Source organism: Macrotis lagotis, chromosome 4 (genome assembly GCF_037893015.1).
Source record: "Macrotis lagotis isolate mMagLag1 chromosome 4, bilby.v1.9.chrom.fasta, whole genome shotgun sequence".
NCBI lineage: Eukaryota > Metazoa > Chordata > Mammalia > Peramelemorphia > Peramelidae > Macrotis > Macrotis lagotis.
Genome location: NC_133661.1, coordinates 152,346,255 through 152,363,050, shown reverse-complemented (window position 1 = coordinate 152,363,050; position 16,796 = coordinate 152,346,255). Strand labels below are relative to the sequence as shown.

The following is a 16,796-nucleotide window of genomic DNA, read 5'->3' as shown; positions in this document are numbered from 1 at the left end:
TTTCCCAGATGAAGTATTAGTATGTAAAAGAAAAGTCTCACAAATGATGGAAGTTTCTATAAGTGGAAGTTGCATTTCTCCTCACTGAATCTATATATACTATATAGATGCTTTAAATATCCCAGTAAATGAAAAAGTTTCTGCCATATCCATCATCACCCATCAATTCCCCAGTGATAGAGGCAACGTGAATGGCCGAGTGGGCATACTCTTCACTATTATTGTCCAACAGAAATCATTTAGAATCTATTAAATGTGCCATCTTCCTGGATATGCCATTCAAGTATTTAGCAGTTGAAGAATGTGGAAAGTATTCTTATTCTTCCTTCAAATGAACTGACAAAGGCAGACCAAAACCAAGTGTACAAAGTCCTTAAACCTTGACATGAATCCTCTGATTAAAAAGACCCATCTCCACTATTTTCAAAGTTATATAGTGCAGAAAATCACGTGATTGTATAGCAGACCTAGGTTAAGAGACAATCTCTGATCCTTTTACTATTTCTGCAATGCCCTTATAAAATAAGTATAACAAAGTGAATACCTTTGTTACAAAATTCTCATGAAGAAAGCATTTTATAAATCTTAACACAACCTAATCATCAGCAGGCAATTTATTAAGTGTATACTATCTGCCAGGCACTGTGTTTGCTAAGCATACAAATGCAAAATTACAAACCCTGACCTTAAGGAACTTACATTTATTAGGGGAAATACTGCATGCCCATAAATAATACAACACAGAACATAAGCAAAATAAATTCTTCTTCTTCAGTTGTGTGTAATTCTTCTTGACCTACGGACCAAAGCACATCATTATTGTGCATGAGGTTTTCACAGCAGAGATACTGGAGTGCTTTGCCATTCTGGAGTGGTTTAAGATAAAGAGAAACAGGATTAAATGACTTGTCCAAGGTCACATAACTATTGAGTATCTAGGTCAGGTCTTCCTGACTAAGCCCAGCAGGCAATCCACTGAGCCACTTAGAGACCTCATTATAAATAGACAATGATCTAAAATGTTAAATAAATGTAAAATATATTATTCAAAAGTGAAAATTAAATACTATGGTAGTTTAGTGAAGACTATATGGTTAGAATAAGCAGGCAAAAATTAGATATTTCCAGAACTAAAAATTCCATTTTCTACCTCAATGAAATATGCAAAGAATCCACTTGCTCCTTACTTTTGTGTCTCTTAGAATCTTTAGCTTCTTGATTCTCCTCCCCCCCTCAGCTGTTTGGTTTTCTTCCTTCTGATTGTATCATATGATAAATTAAGGTTTCTTCTTTATAGAATTTAAGCTTTGCCAGGGACTGGTTTTTGTCTGAGGATTTCAGTCACCTTAGCAGAGTACCTCTCTCACAGCAGGTGCTTACTAAGTTGTTAAAATGAAGTGCCATAAGAAAGAGCTACCAAAGTTTCTCTAGGATAATAATATTTCCCTCTAATGGGTCAGAATTGAGACATCAATGGTTTTCTCCAAAACACTAAAGGACATACAAATTAATATCTCTCAACATTAAAACATTTAAGACACATTTCAATGCCTAAAAAGTAGCTTTGATAGGGGGCAGCTAGGTGGCCCAGTGGATAGAGCAATGGCTCTGGAGTCAGGAGTATGCGAGTTCAAATCCAGCCTCAGATGCTTAATAATTATTGAGCTGTGTGACCTTGGGCAAGTCACTTAACCCCATTACCTTGAATAAATTTTTAAAAAATTTATTAAAAAGTAGTGATGTTTTCTTAAAAAAAAAAAAAAACTATTACCTTATTCTCTCCCTAAAAAAGCACCCCTGTGCAGAACCAAAGGATCTTTGTGGGTCATTTTGTCTTCAAGATCCCACAAAAAATAGGGAGCATATGTCCTAGAAGTCAAGGGAATCCGAGTTCACTAAGACCTTAATAATTGCCTAGCTGTGACCTTGAGCAAATCACCTAACCTCAATGCCTTAAATAAAATTCAAGGGAAAAAAAAAACACAAAAAGTTTCTATGAAAATCACCTACTTGAACTTTCCCCATCCTATTTCTCAGTAATTTAAAAGCAAACCTTTCTTGAGTGCCCAAGCTCATCAGTTAATGACAGATTACCCAGGAGGAAAAAAGTAGGGTCACAATTAAACCTAAAAAATAATTCAAGCTTATTTGGAACTATGCCCAAAGGGCAACAAAAATGTGCATACCCTTTGACCCAGCAATACCACTACTGGGTCTATACCCTGAAGAGATGATGAAAAAGGGTAAAAACATTACTTGTACAAAAAATATTTATAGCAGCCCTGTTGGTGGTGGCAAAGAATTGGAAATCAAGTAAATGTCCTTCAATTGGGGAATGGCTTAGCAAACTGTGATATATGTATGTCATGGAACACTATTGTTCTATTAGAAACCAGGAGGGACGGAATTTCAAGGAAGCCTGGAGAGATTTGCATGAACTGATGCTGAGTGAGATGAACAGAACCAGAAAAACACTGTATACCCTAACAGCAACATGGGAGTGATGCTCAACCTTGAAGGACTCGCTCATTCCATCAGTGCAACAATCAAGAACAATTTTGGGCTGTCTGCAAAGGAGAGCGCCATCTGTATCCAGATAAGGAGCTGTGGAGTTTGAACAAAGTTCAAGGACTATTCCCTTTAATTTAGAAAAAAACAGATATCTTATTGTCTGATCTTGTCACCTCTTAGACTTCTGTTCTCTTCTTTAAGGATATGATTTCTCTCTCATCATACCCAATTTGGATCAAGGTACAACATGGAAACAAAGTAAAGACTGACAGAGTGCTTTCTGGGGGGGGGGGACAAGATAGGGGGAAAATTGTACAACTCAAATAATATCTTTAATAAAAATTAATTTAAAAAAATAATTCAAGCTTAAGCACAATTATAGATAAAAATTCAAGTGTGACTTTATATAAAGCTGCCTGAAATAGTCAAGTGCAGACAAGTTGTGAAACTCAGAACAAACAGTAACTAGGATAACAGCCAAATTTTGAGTCCTTCAGGTTATGATTTCATCAGACCCAGAAAAAGTTAGCCGAGCAGGGTTTAGATCAGGTCAGTTTTCTGAAATATGACCTTATAGTTCTTGAGTAAAGTATTGAGGATTCATGTCTTGAGTAAGTACTGAGGATTCATGAAGTCAGATCATAAATTAAGTCAATCTTAAATTAATATCAGTTTTTGGTATTAGAAGGAATCCTCCCATGAAGAAATGTCAATAGTTTGTCATATAACTGAAATAAATATTGGAAATTCATCAGTCAAAAATTAAACAAATGCAAGATTAAGTAGATTTGGTTGCTCCATTCTTCTATATAGTAGCTTAAAAGACAGTCCTATTTGCTAAGCAACGAGTTTACCCCAAAAGACATCACAAATAATAAGGATAGCACATATTCCCATAGTCTTTTTTTAAAAGTATGCTTCTGACATCAGGTTGCTTAGCAGGGTGCCCAGACAGTACCAGTTCAAATATACAGTCCAAAGCAGAAAAAAAAATTAATCACTTCCAAACTTGCTACAATCTTTCTGAGCAAACTTTGTCAACTGCCAAAGGTATTTAATGTAGTCAGTCATGTAAAGTATGGATAAATCTGTACTTCTTTCCCAGATCATGCTCCTTCATTTCTCCAGAAGTCCACATAACTGAACTCCAAATGCTTTTTAAGTCCTATCCGCAGCTTAACTACAGTGCCTGCCCACCATCCTTTGTAGAAACAGGTCTAGGGATTATGAGATTGTATTAAAATGAAAACATTTCCAAATAAACTGTGGGTTTCTTGTTTAGGGTAGTTTAATAAACTGTATGAGACATACTCATTTAAGTCTTTCTCAAGTTTACTAGCTCAAGTGCTAGCATCTCTCTCTTCTCTTCCTCTCTCTCTCTCTCTCTCTCTCTCTCTCTCTCTCTCTCTCTCTCTCTCTCTCTCTCTCCACACACACACAAGAATATTAATATTCTCAGGAAGGACTACGAAATACTCCAAACCTAATCATTTCCTTTACCTTGAAATGTTAATGGGGGGGGGGGGGGGGGAAGAGCATCTTCCTGTCAAGAGGCTACCCAGATCAACATAAGTCCCTCCATCACTTTAGCAATCCAACAACTAAGTCTAAGAATAACTCCCACAGATACAGAAAATTCCCATATTTCCCTTCCATCTTCTCTTCAAAGTCAGGATTAGACAATTGGCTGTCACATGCCACCTCCCATTTATGAATTCATTATCACCACAAACAGCAGCTTGGCCCAGGCCCAGAGCTTTCCCTTCCCTTGGTCTCACATTCCCTCTGCTGTAAGTTCCCAAGGTGGAGTTCTAGTCAAACCTGTAGCTTCCCAGATAAGGACTGGACCAAGTGCCTAGCTGGACTGCATACTTAAGTGGAATTAATGCCACCAATCAAAATCACTCACTACTACTCTAATATCCCCCCACCCTCACAACATAAGGAAGATTGTAAAGAATTCTCAAGTGGAGATAAAAAGTGGCAGGGCCAAGGGTTTACAAAGAATACAGGATATTCCTTTTTTATCTCTAGTTGATTCCCCACATTACATTCTTGAAACTTTTGAACTAATCCATCTCATATCCTCAATCCCACATCTATAAATTGAAAAAGTTAGATTAGATGATTTCTATAGACCCTTCCAAGCTCAAAATTCTATGAAACTACTGATCCAGGTAAAACCACCTGCCATTTTTAATACTGAAACGAGCTACAATCCTTTCAACAGAACTAAAACACCTCTTAAAACACCAATGACATCCTTTGTGCCAAGTTCAATAATTTTCCAATTCTGGCATTCATGGGACTTTTCCCTTTATCATTCGCCATCATAAGTTTCTACAATCTATAACACTGATTACCACTACACTGGAAATTCTTTCCTTCATTTTCATGGCACCATACTCTCCGGGTACTCCACGCATCTTTCCTGTCTCGTTTATACACTCTTTCTCTTCATCATTAGTTCTTCTTCCTTCTCCAACACCCTAAATGGCAACATTCCCCAAACTTGTTTTAAACTCTCTCTCTACACATTCTTTGCTCCAGTTCTCATCTCATTCTCTTCCAGAGATTTAGTTTATCAGACTTGCGTAACTATCTTTAGCCCCAACCTTTCCCTTAAAGGTACATGCTGACATTTCCAATTACCTTTGGCAATCTCCTTAGGATATTCTTTGCTCTTCAAATTCAACAAGCCTCAAAAAGTCCCACTTTCTGCAGGAGGCTTTTCAAAATCACTACTTCTGCTAGTGAATCTAATCCACACAGATTATCTTTCTTATATTCTGCACATATCTTATATGTATCTCCTTGCCTCCATGTGCTTATTTATATAGCAGAATGCCTTCATAAGAGAACAACTTAATAAATTCTTGTTTATTTGAATTGGCTCTACAATGCCTACAAGAAAGTACAAATTCATTACTATAGCATTAAAGACTGTATCTCATACAGTGCCTTCCCTTGGTATTTTCTGAAAAACAGGCATTCATTCAAATATTTGCTGATTGTAAGACTGAACATATATTACTTGAGGTTCATCAAAAAATAGCTAAGTAGCATAATTAGTTATGGAGACTTCTCTTGGATGAGGTTCAATTTCCCCATCATCTCAGCTCAGCCATCACAAGTAGAATTTGGGGTCAGAAATCCCAAGTTTATTCTTTATAGGTTGCTTAGTGCTTGAGATCATAATCTTTTCTAAGAAGTTTTTTTTCCCTTAGAAAAGGTAGAGTTAGGGCCTATCTGAGTTCCCTGGTTGACTAGAAGGGAAGATCTATATGAATACACACACACACACACACACACACACACACACACACACACACACACATATACAATGTTCTGGGAAAACTCAGAGACTGCCACATCCAGTATGTATCATGAAAAAATGAATTATGATTTGTACGATTATGTAACTCTCTGATTCTATGTTCAGGCCCTCATTATCTCCCATTTAAAATTACCATACTAGACTCCAAATTGGTCTTTCTGACTCTAATCTGCCCCTAAAACAGCTCCAATGAAATAAAGAGTCCCATCATTCACACATCAAAAACTTTTCCTTGATTTTCCTTAGCTTATAAGATAAAATAATAGCATAACATTCAATGTCACCAGCAAAATTTGTCTCCAATCATTTTGTCCCTAATCCATGTGTCCAAACTTTTTTTAAAGGAAAAGAGCATATCTTAGTGATATTTTGTATTTTCATTATACATATTTACAAATTTAGTCTATTTTTTGAGATATCTCTTTTAGCAAAGTAAGCAGTTAAGTAAAATAAATATTATATTTATTTTTGTACAAATGATGTTTTTATACATTACTAAAATATACTTGTTTAAGAGTAAACATAATACCCCCTCCTCCCAAATATAGACCCATATGAGCAATAAAGTAAAGAGGAAAAAATTGAAATTAAAAAATAATAATAATAGGAGCAACTAGGTGACACAGAGTACCGGCCCTGGAGTAAGAAGCACCCGAGCTCAAATCCAGCCCCAGACACCCAACAATCACCCAGATGTGCAACCCTGGGCAAGCCAGCCCAACCCCATTGCCCCACAAAAACAAATGAAATAATAATAATAATAATAATAATAATAATAATAATAATAATAATAATGATAAATGTTAAAATGTGCTTGAGTCTGTGTTCCAACACCACCAGCTCTGTTGCTGGTGGATCACATTCTTTAGGACAAGTCCATCACAAAAGCTACATCCATATTTTTCCACTGTTGTCATTGCTGATTGCAACTCCCTCCATCCATACTTCACCACTACCATACACTATATTTTCTCTCACTTTTCACTCTGTCCCTCTTCTTAAATGTGCTATAGGGTAGCTGAGTGGCGCAGCAGACTGATCACCAACCCTGGGGCCAAGAGGCCCCAAAGCCCACATACCACCCACCCCTAAGGCCCAGCAACCACATGGCCCTGTGGCCCCAAACAGGCCATCCAATCCCAGCCCCTTGCAAGAAGTAAAAAACAAAATGTGTTATATATGACCACTCTCCCAGCATGGTCCACCCCTTCCCCCCATCACTCACATCCCCACCTTTTCCCCGTTCCCTCCTTACTCTAGATGTCTATATCCCATTCGGTATACATACATGCCCCTTGCCTTCCCCTCCTTCCATATCATTGCAAAAGCTCATTGTAATAAAAAAAAAAATCTTATATGAAATATCTTAGCCTATTCCCCCTCTCCTTTCTCTTATTCCCATTACATTTCCTTTTAGCCATTGACTCAATTTTTAAAATATAGTATTTCTTCAAATTCAGCTCTCTCCTGTGCTTCATCCATAAAAACTCCTTCTAACTGCTCTATTAAATGAGAAGTTTCTTATGAGTATTATCAGTATCATTTTTCTATGCAGGAATACATGATGTTCAACATCATTAAGTCCCTCATATTTTACCCTTTTTCCTCCACTCTCTATGCTTCACCTGAGTCCTGTATTTGAAGATCAAACTTTCTGTTCAGCTCTGGCCATTTTTAACAGGAACATTTGAAATTCCCCTCATTCACTGAAAGTCCATCTTTTTCCCTGGAAGAGGACATTCAGTTTTGCTGGGTAGTTGATTCTTGGTTGCATTCCAAACCCTATGGGCCTTTAATGTAGTTGCTGCTAAGTCCTGTGTGATCCTGAATGCAGCTCCACGATATCTGAACTGTATCCTTCTGACTGCTTGTAATATTTTCCCTTTGACTTGGGAGTTCTGGAACTTCAGTATAATATTCCTGGGGGGGGTGTTTTTTGGAATCTCTTTCCAGGGGAGATCAGTGGATTCTATCATTTTCTATTTTCCCCACTGTTTCTAGGATATCTGGGCAATTTTCCTGTAGGAATTCTTTAAAAATGATGTCAAAGCTCTTTTCCTGATCATGACTTTCAGGTATCCCAATGATTTTTAAATTATTTTTCCTGAATCTGTTTTCCAGATCATGTTTTTTCAATGAGATGGTTCACATTTTCTTCTAATTTTTCATTCTTCTGGTTTTGAAGTATTGAGTCTTGACTTCTCAGAAAGTCAGCAGCTTCCTTTAGTTCCATTCAACATCTGAAAGATTTGTTTTCCTCAGAGAGCTTTCTTATATCTTTTTCCATCTGGTCAATTCTCCTTTTTAAAGCATTCTTCTCAATAACGTTTTTATTATTTTTGTTTTTATCTATTTGACCTATGCTGGTTTTTAACATGTTATTTTCTTCAGCATTTTTTTCGGATCTCCTTGACTAAGTTGCTGACTTCTTTTTCATATTTTCCCTGCATCTCTCTCATTTCTTTCCCCAATCTTTCTTCTATCACCCTCACTTGATTTTCAAAATCTGTTTCAGCTCTATCATAGCCTGAACCTGATTTCCATTTTTCTTGGAGTCTTTAGATGAAGGAACTTGGAATTCCTCATTTTCAGACTCAATATTTTGATCCTCCTTTGGATCATAGACAATATATTTTTCAATGGTGTTCCTCTTTTTTCTCTGTTTACTTATCTCCCCAGCCTGTACCTGATTTTGGGATGCTTCCTGAGCTTTTGAGTATTATTGGGACACACAACCCCACAAGGATCTCTGTGTGTGAGGTTCTGTCTTCCCTCCTGGTCTGTGAATAACCATAAGCGCACCCCCTCTGCCATGGGGCTGAGGTGGGGGGGGTCTGCTGTTATATGGGGGGCCTAGACTGTAACCAGGATCTGAATGTGGTCAGAGCCCCAGAGTCCTGTTCCAGGTACAGAGGAGAGATCTTGGAAGTCTCTCACCACTCCCCTAACTTAGGTATACTGAGCACTGAAGGCTCAGTTGCCTGGGGGCTACTGCTTACCAGATCACCTGTTTCCATTTCCTGGATCTGGGCTGCCCCACCAATGCTCTGCTGAGTGCCCTGAGGACTGCGCTTCATGCACTTGCTCTGGCAGAGTACCCCCACTGATCTTCCAAGTTGTGCCAGGTGGTCCCTGGGGTGTACATCAGGAAACTGCCCGCACTGCCACGGGCAGTGGCTCCTGGTTCCCAGGCACCCTGGGGCTTCCTCCAGGAGACTGAAGTTCCTTCGCTCTGGTGGGCCACCCTTCTAACCCCATGGAGTAGAGCCTTTCCACTAATTTCCAGGTTACCTTGGGCTGGAGAATTGCCTCACTGGATTCTCTGTGAGTTCTGTCTCTTGAAAATCTGGTTAGAGTCCTTATTTTAGAAGTTTTGAATTATACAGAGAAAGCACCTAAGAGAGGCTCTTCTCCTGTTGCCATCTTGGATCTGCTCAACCAGTAAAATGAATAATACAAGATTCTCATCTGAAGGGCAATTAACATTTCACATCTCTAGCACCCCAGCATTTCTTAAAAATTAACAGAAATCTATTTTCCCTTGCTCACAACCACAACCACAGAAAAAGGAAAAAAAAAAACAAATAAAAATACATAGTCAAATAAAAATAAAATCCCCTCAATGACTGTACACAAACATTTATTCTTCCTTCTGCACCATCAATCCATTACCTCTTTGTCACTGAGAGTATGTTTAACAACAATTCTCGGAATCTGTTTCTCAGGAAAAAAACAGCAAAGCCTTGCACAGACTATGAACTGATGATAAGTGAAGTGAGAATAATCAAGAGAGAACAGTAAGAGCAGTAAGATCAACTGCGAAAGAGTTAGGTACTTTGATCAAGACAATTCGAAAGACCCTATGACGAAAACTTCTATTCACCTACAGAAAGAGAACTGATGAATTCTAAATACAGACTGAAGCACATTTTTTTCTTGCCTTTGGGGGGGTCACATGACTAACTCAGAAATGTGCGAGATTTCACATTTATAATTGATATATTGATTATCTTATCAAAGGATCACAGAAGGAAAGAATCTGTAACTCAAAAAAATTTTAAAGTAAAAATGTAATGGGGAAATATTAAACAAAATAAATAACGCAAAAAATCCCACAAAATTTTGAATAATTACTATAGTGATCTTAGTTCTTGGCAGTCTTTCAAAGTTTTTTTTCCCTCATCATTTCATTCTTATCAGTTTATAAAGGTTTTCAAAATGATTTATTTTTGTTGAACTACTACTAACTGTTGTTTCTATACCTTTCCTTACCTGGTCTCCACCACCTAAAATGTATTCCCTTAACTATCTCAAACTGTAAAAGTCTTAAAAATCTTACTCAGGATCTACTTCTTCCAAGAAACTTTCTTTAACACTAAGGTCTCCAGCAGAAAAGAAAATCCTATTTTTCCTCCTAATAGACAGTAAGCATCTTAAAAGAACAAAATGTGTTTTTATTTTTGTATTCCCAGTCTCAAACATAATAAAAAAAGAACAACACAAAAATCACCACCAAAAAACCCCCAGTAATTTCAGCATGTGTCTGACTGCTTGTTGGTCCATTTGGGGTTTCTCTGACAAAGATACTGGAGTGGTTTGCCACTTCCCTCTCTAGATCATTTTAGAGATGAGGAAACCAAAGTAAATAGTTAAGTGACTTACCCAGGGTCACACAGGATAGTTAAGTGTCTGATGTCAAACCTGAACTTCCGAAGATGAGATTTCCTAACTCCAGTTCGATCAATTTCTGAATTTTGCCATTTAGCTGTCCTCTTCATACACTAGAGGTTTAATATTTATTGAATTCAAGTAAGAGAGAATGAAAAGGGTATTTTCTGAGAATCAGATCATTTATCTGTTTGCTTACTGTTAACAGTAAGTAAAAAATGACAAAAGTATTTCAATGTTTTATTTTTGCTTTTTTTCCTCAAAATTTCTTTTGATGCCTTTTGTTTTCATTGTAGTCCCTTTCAGGATACTCCAGCCCCCATTGAAAATTTTTTCAAACTAGAAAATGTAATCAAGAAAAAAAAACCCACCTGAAAGTGAATGTAACATTTTATATTCGGTCATCCTACATATCTAACAAGTGGAGAATGTTTCATTTTCCTCAGAGTTCAGTTCTCTTACACCATTTTGATTCGTACTATTGTAGTCATTACACACACACACACACACACACACACACACACACACACAAACATACAATACTCATCTCAATATTTCATTAAGGATTTTCTTTTTTTTCTTTTTTTATTAAGATTTGAGTTTTACAATTCCCCCCCCATTTTTGCAACCCTCCACCCACCCCCCACAAAAGGCATTCTCTATTAAGTCTTTACATTGTTTCCATGGTATACATTGATCTAAGTTGAATATGATGTGAGAGAAATCATATCTTGACTAAGGGTTTTCCTAAGTTTCCTTAATACCACATCATATTCCTCATTTTTATATCACTATATTTAATATTCTCAGAAGAAAATTGTCTTAAAAGTATGCCAACCCTATAAGTTATAAACCAAACTTAATTTAACAGCTTAATCCAAAAACTTTCATATCCCAACAAAGCTTGTATACTATGTCTCCAGTCCAAGAATAAACTCCACAAAGAGTTTCCCTTAACACACAGTTAACATACAGCAGTTCAACATTACAAACTCTTAATTCCGATAAAGTTTTCCATTTAGAAAGTATTTGTTCAAGGGTTGAGAAAGGGGTATAAACTATGAAAAGAACCTTTGAGATTGTGAAACCCTGGATTCTATTCCTAATGATAGGATATCATATATTATAGTTAGATATGACTAGATTATAAGTCACATCTTACCTGAATTTCTGAACTCTCCCAAAATCAGCAGTGCTCTGTATATTTATACTTGAATTTCACTGACACAAAAAAGTAAATTATAAAACTCATTGTTTAACAGTGCCTTGCCTAAAAGTATTCAAATATTTGTATAGTATCAGTTGCCAATAAGGGGGGGAAAAGAAAAAAACAACAACAACATAGCATAAAGACACTACTGGAATAAATTTATAAATGTTCCACAATTTCTTCGCCACCCCTGCAGATTTTGCTTATTACTATGTAGCCAGCAGAATTTCTTCTAGGAAAAGGTGCTTTCTAAAGTGCAAAAAGGGGAACAAACAAAAGGAAGGGAAGGGAAAAGGGAAAGAGGGAAAGGGGAAAGAAAGGGGAGGGGGTGATATAGGTGGTACTCAGAAACCAAATACTGGGGAATACGGATAAAGGGGGGAAGGGGGAAAATAAAACAGAGGAAACAAAGCATGGAGGGCAACAAAGAATTAGTAATCATAACTTTGAATGTGAATGGGATGAATTATCCCTTAAAACATAAGCAAATAGCAGAGTGGATTAAAAACCAGAATCCGACAATATGCTGCTTACAAGAAACTCATTTGAAGCAGAGAGATACATATAGAGTAAAGGTAAAAGGTTGGACCAAAATATATTTTGCTTCAGCTGAAGTAAAAAAAAGCAGTGGTAGCAATCCTTATCTCAGACAAAGTAGCAGCAAAAAGAGATAGCATTAAAAGAGATAAGGAAGGAAACTTTATCCTCCTAAAAGGTACCATACACAATACAACTATTTCAAAACTGAATATATATGTACCCAGTGGGACAGCACCCAAATTCTCAGAGGAGAAGCTGAAAAAACTGCAGGAAGACATAGATCGCAAAACTCTGCCCATTGGGAAACCTCAACCTCCCACTCTCAGATCTAGATAAATCCAATCATAAAATAAACAAGAAAGAAGTTAAGGAGGTAAATAGATTGAAAAACTAGATATGGTAGACTTAAGGAGGAAATTGAATGGGGATAGAAGGGAATATACTTTTTTCTCTGCAGTACATGGAATTTATACAAAAATTGACCATGTACTACGACATAAAAACCTAATGATCAACTGCAGAAAGGCAGAAATAGTGAATACATCTTTCTCAGATCACAATGCAATAGAAGTCATATGCAATATTGGGCCAAGGAGATATAGACCCAGAACCAATTGGAAACTGAATAACCTCATTTTAAAGAATGAGTGGATCAAAAAACAAGTTATAGAAAGAATTAACCATTTTATCCTAGATAATGATAATAATGAAACAACATACCAAAACCTATGGGATTCACACAAAGCGGCTCTCAGGGGATATATTATAGCTTTAAATGCTTACATGAATAAATTGGAGAAAGAGGAAATCAACGAACTAAACATGCAACTAAAAAAATTAGAGAAAGAACAAATCAAAAATCCCCAATTAAATACCAAATTATGGGCGGCTAGGTGGCATAGTGGATAAAGCACCGGCCTTGGAGTCAGGAGTACCTGGGTTCAAATCCGGTCTCAGACACTTAAAAATTACCTAGCTGTGTGGCCTTGGTCAAGCCACTTAACCCCATTTGCCTTGCAAGAACCCAAATAAATAAATGGATGAATGAATGAATGAATACCAAATTAGAAATTCTAAAAATTAAAGGAGAAATTAATAAAACAGAAAGCAAGAAAACTATTGAATTAATAAATAAAACCAAAAGTTGGTATTATGAAAAAACCAATAAAATTGATAAACCTCTGGTCAATTTGATAAAAAAAAAGAAGAAAATCAAATTGCTAGTATGATAAATGAAAAAGGTGAACTCACCACCAATGAGGATGAAATTAAAGTAATAATTCAAAATTACTTTGCCCAACTCTATGCCAATAAATTTGATAATCTGAGTGAAATGGATGAATATTTACAAAAATATAAGTTGCCCAGGTAAAATGAAGAGGAGATTAAATACCTAAACAACCCCATCTCAGAAAAACAAATTCAACAAGCCATCATTGAACTCCCCAAGAAAAAAATCACCAGGGCCTGATGGATTCACAAGTGAATTCTACCAAACATTTAAGGAACAATTGGTTCCAATTCTATATAAACTCTTTGGAGAAAAAGGGAAAAGATGGAACTCTGCCTAACTCTTTCTATATGAAATCAATGTGGTGCTGTTACCTAAAAGAGGAAGAGTTAAAATAGAGAAAGAAAATTATAGACCTATCTCCCTGATGAATATAGATGCAAAAATCCTAAATAAAATCTTAGCAAAACGATTATAACAAGTTATCACTAGGATAATACATTATGATCAAGTAGGATTCATCCCAGAAATGCAGGGTTGGTTCAATATTAGGAAATCTGTTAGTATACTCAATTATATCAACAACAAACCTATCAGAAATTATATGATCATATCAATAGATGCTGAGAAAGCTTTTGACAAAATACAGCATCCATTCCTACTAAAAACACTAGAGAGTGTAGGAATAAATGGACTGTTCCTTAGAATAATTATCAGTATCAATCTGAAACCACCAAAAAGTATTATATTCAATGGGGAGAGGCTAGAGGCATTCCCAATAAGATAAGGGTTCAAACAAGGGTGCCCATTATGACCATTACTATTCAATATTGTATTACACATGTTAGCCTCAGCAATTAGAGAAGAAAAAGAAATTAAGGGAATTTCATCTTCTATGCCTTGAAAACAAACCTACATCATTGCCTTTCAGAATCTTAGTCTTCTTTCAAGGTTTAGCAAATCTTTCCTGATCCCCAGCCTTTCCCAAAACCAAATCAGAATCTAACCTCCCTACATTTTAAATATATTTATCTCGTAAACTGCTCTTCTCCTTCACTTCCTGTGTAAGTTCTGTGATTTTTTTTTATCTTTGCATCCCTGTCAAACACAAAGCCTTCCTCAATTGTCTTTGCTCAGCTTTCACGCTCCTTGACTTTTCTGAAACATTTGACACCTCTTAGCCACCCTTCAGCTCCCAGGTACCTTCTCTTCCCTTGACTTGACTTCCCTCTACCCTACCTATTGGACTCCTTTTTATCTCATATTTCTTTATTAGTTTATTAACTAATTAATTAATCAATAGATGCTGAAAAAGCTTTTGACAAAATACAAAATTTTTGACAAAATCCAACATCCTCTTAAGAAAACTAGCTTGTCTCTAACCCTCTAAACTTAAGTCATCTTCTCTTCACACTCAACATTTGGCGAGTTTATGGTGACATGACCTTAAATATCATTACAACCTATGATTTTTATTTTTGTTTTTGCAAGGCAGTAGGGTTAAGTTACTTGCCCAAGGTCACACAGCTAGGAAATTATTAAGTGTCTGAGGCCAGATCTGAAGTCAGGTACTCCTTACTCCAGGGCCGGTGGTGGAGGTGGTGCTCTATCCACTCTAACACCTAGCTGCCCACCACTTATGATTTTTAAATCTACATATCCAGACCCAAACCTCTCATCCCCCACAAGGCCAAAAACTCCAAATTACCACCAGAAGTCCAAACTCAATCTGAGTAACATGGAAATATTTCCAAGTAATCATCCGTGAAAAACTAAATTCTCATAATTTCCTACCTATAAACCTATTTTCTCCTTCCAACTTCCTTATTTCTGTCACCCAAGAACTTTGACCATCTTCTGATGTTTCCTTCTTTCTTCCCTCTAGTCAATCAGTTGTCAGTTCTTTCAATTCCACAAAATCTCTAAAATTCATCTTCTCTCCGCTCTACCACTTAATACAACTGTTAAAGCCCTGCTGAGATCCTAATATTCTAACCTGCCTCCCTATGTCCAATCTATCTCTCTTTTACATAATTGCCAAGTTTTCCTAATACACAGGTCTGACCATATCACTTACTTCCTCAAAAACTTTCAGCTATTTCCTCTTATCTACAGAATAAAAAACTGGCATTTAAGGCTTCCCAGTCAATCCAATTTGCCTTCCCAAACACGTTCCCCTCCCCCTAACATTAGTCTTTTATGCACCCTATATGAATACCAATCTGAATATATAATTTTCTCATATTGTTTCATTACCTTCTATTGCTATATCTGAAAAGATTTCTTCATCACTTGTCTATTGAAATCCTAAGACTCCTCTACTTTAGATGGCATCTTCTCTTTGAAACTTTCCATGATCCCACTTAGAAGAGGGATCTCTTTGCCTTCAACTTTTCCAAGTGCACTTGCAGGTCTGTCTATCTTTTGTCTCTATTCCATTCTATTTTATCTTATATGCTTAATCCACACATGGTTCATCCACTCATTTAATTGTAAACCCTAATAAATACTTGTGGAATTGAAAGAAGGAGGTAGAACAAGAATTAGAACATGAAGAGAGGAGCTTAATCAGACTGAGTCTAGATGGGAGATCTGAGGGTGGGCCTGTTTTAGGTATGGAAAAACTTCAACAAAAATCTAGTTGTGCACTATTCTTCCAGTCCAAGCTCTCCTTCCTGCCTCTTTTCTTCTTTCCTTGTTTCCCCACCTCCAGGGCAAATTCATATTAAATAAAAATCCTTTATGTTCATGTAAAGCATGTCAGTACTAACAAAGCAAAGAGGTACAAATAAATAAACTGCCACTGGACCCATACTGGCCTTGCTTCTTCCAAAGAAAGAAAGGACATGAAATACTGGATAATCTAAAGCATTAACTGATGCTGGTCATTTTTCAAGAGGACAACGGAAAAAGTTTTAGCCAGATGGAAAACATAAGAATTTTCTTAAACAACTTCCCAGATTAAGCATTTTAATTTTACTAATCCAATCTTCAAATTTAGATGTTAATAAATTCCTTCCTCTTTTTACCTGAATGTGTACAACCTAAATAAAGATATGGTCTATATAATAAAACCTCACTAAATAGCTAAGAAGACAATCTTCAAAAGGATATCTAATTCTGTTTCTAATTCAAATTATCTTGCATCCTTTCATGCCCTCAACTTCAAGTACCAAACAGATAATAAGGATGCTACATGGAAAGATTTCCAATATTCATTCAAAAAATATAAGCACCAAGTAGATCTACACACTTAGATTTAACTAAATGGTTATAGGGGAACAGGAGAATGGATAATA

The 16,796-nt window shown here is 36.5% G+C and overlaps 1 protein-coding gene across 2 annotated transcripts in view; it reads right to left on the bottom strand.

Moving 5' to 3' along the window:
* ZNF609 (zinc finger protein 609) overlaps positions 1 to 16,796 on the bottom strand; it is a 241,562-nt gene that overhangs the window by 159,062 nt on the left and 65,704 nt on the right. The window lies entirely within an intron of this gene.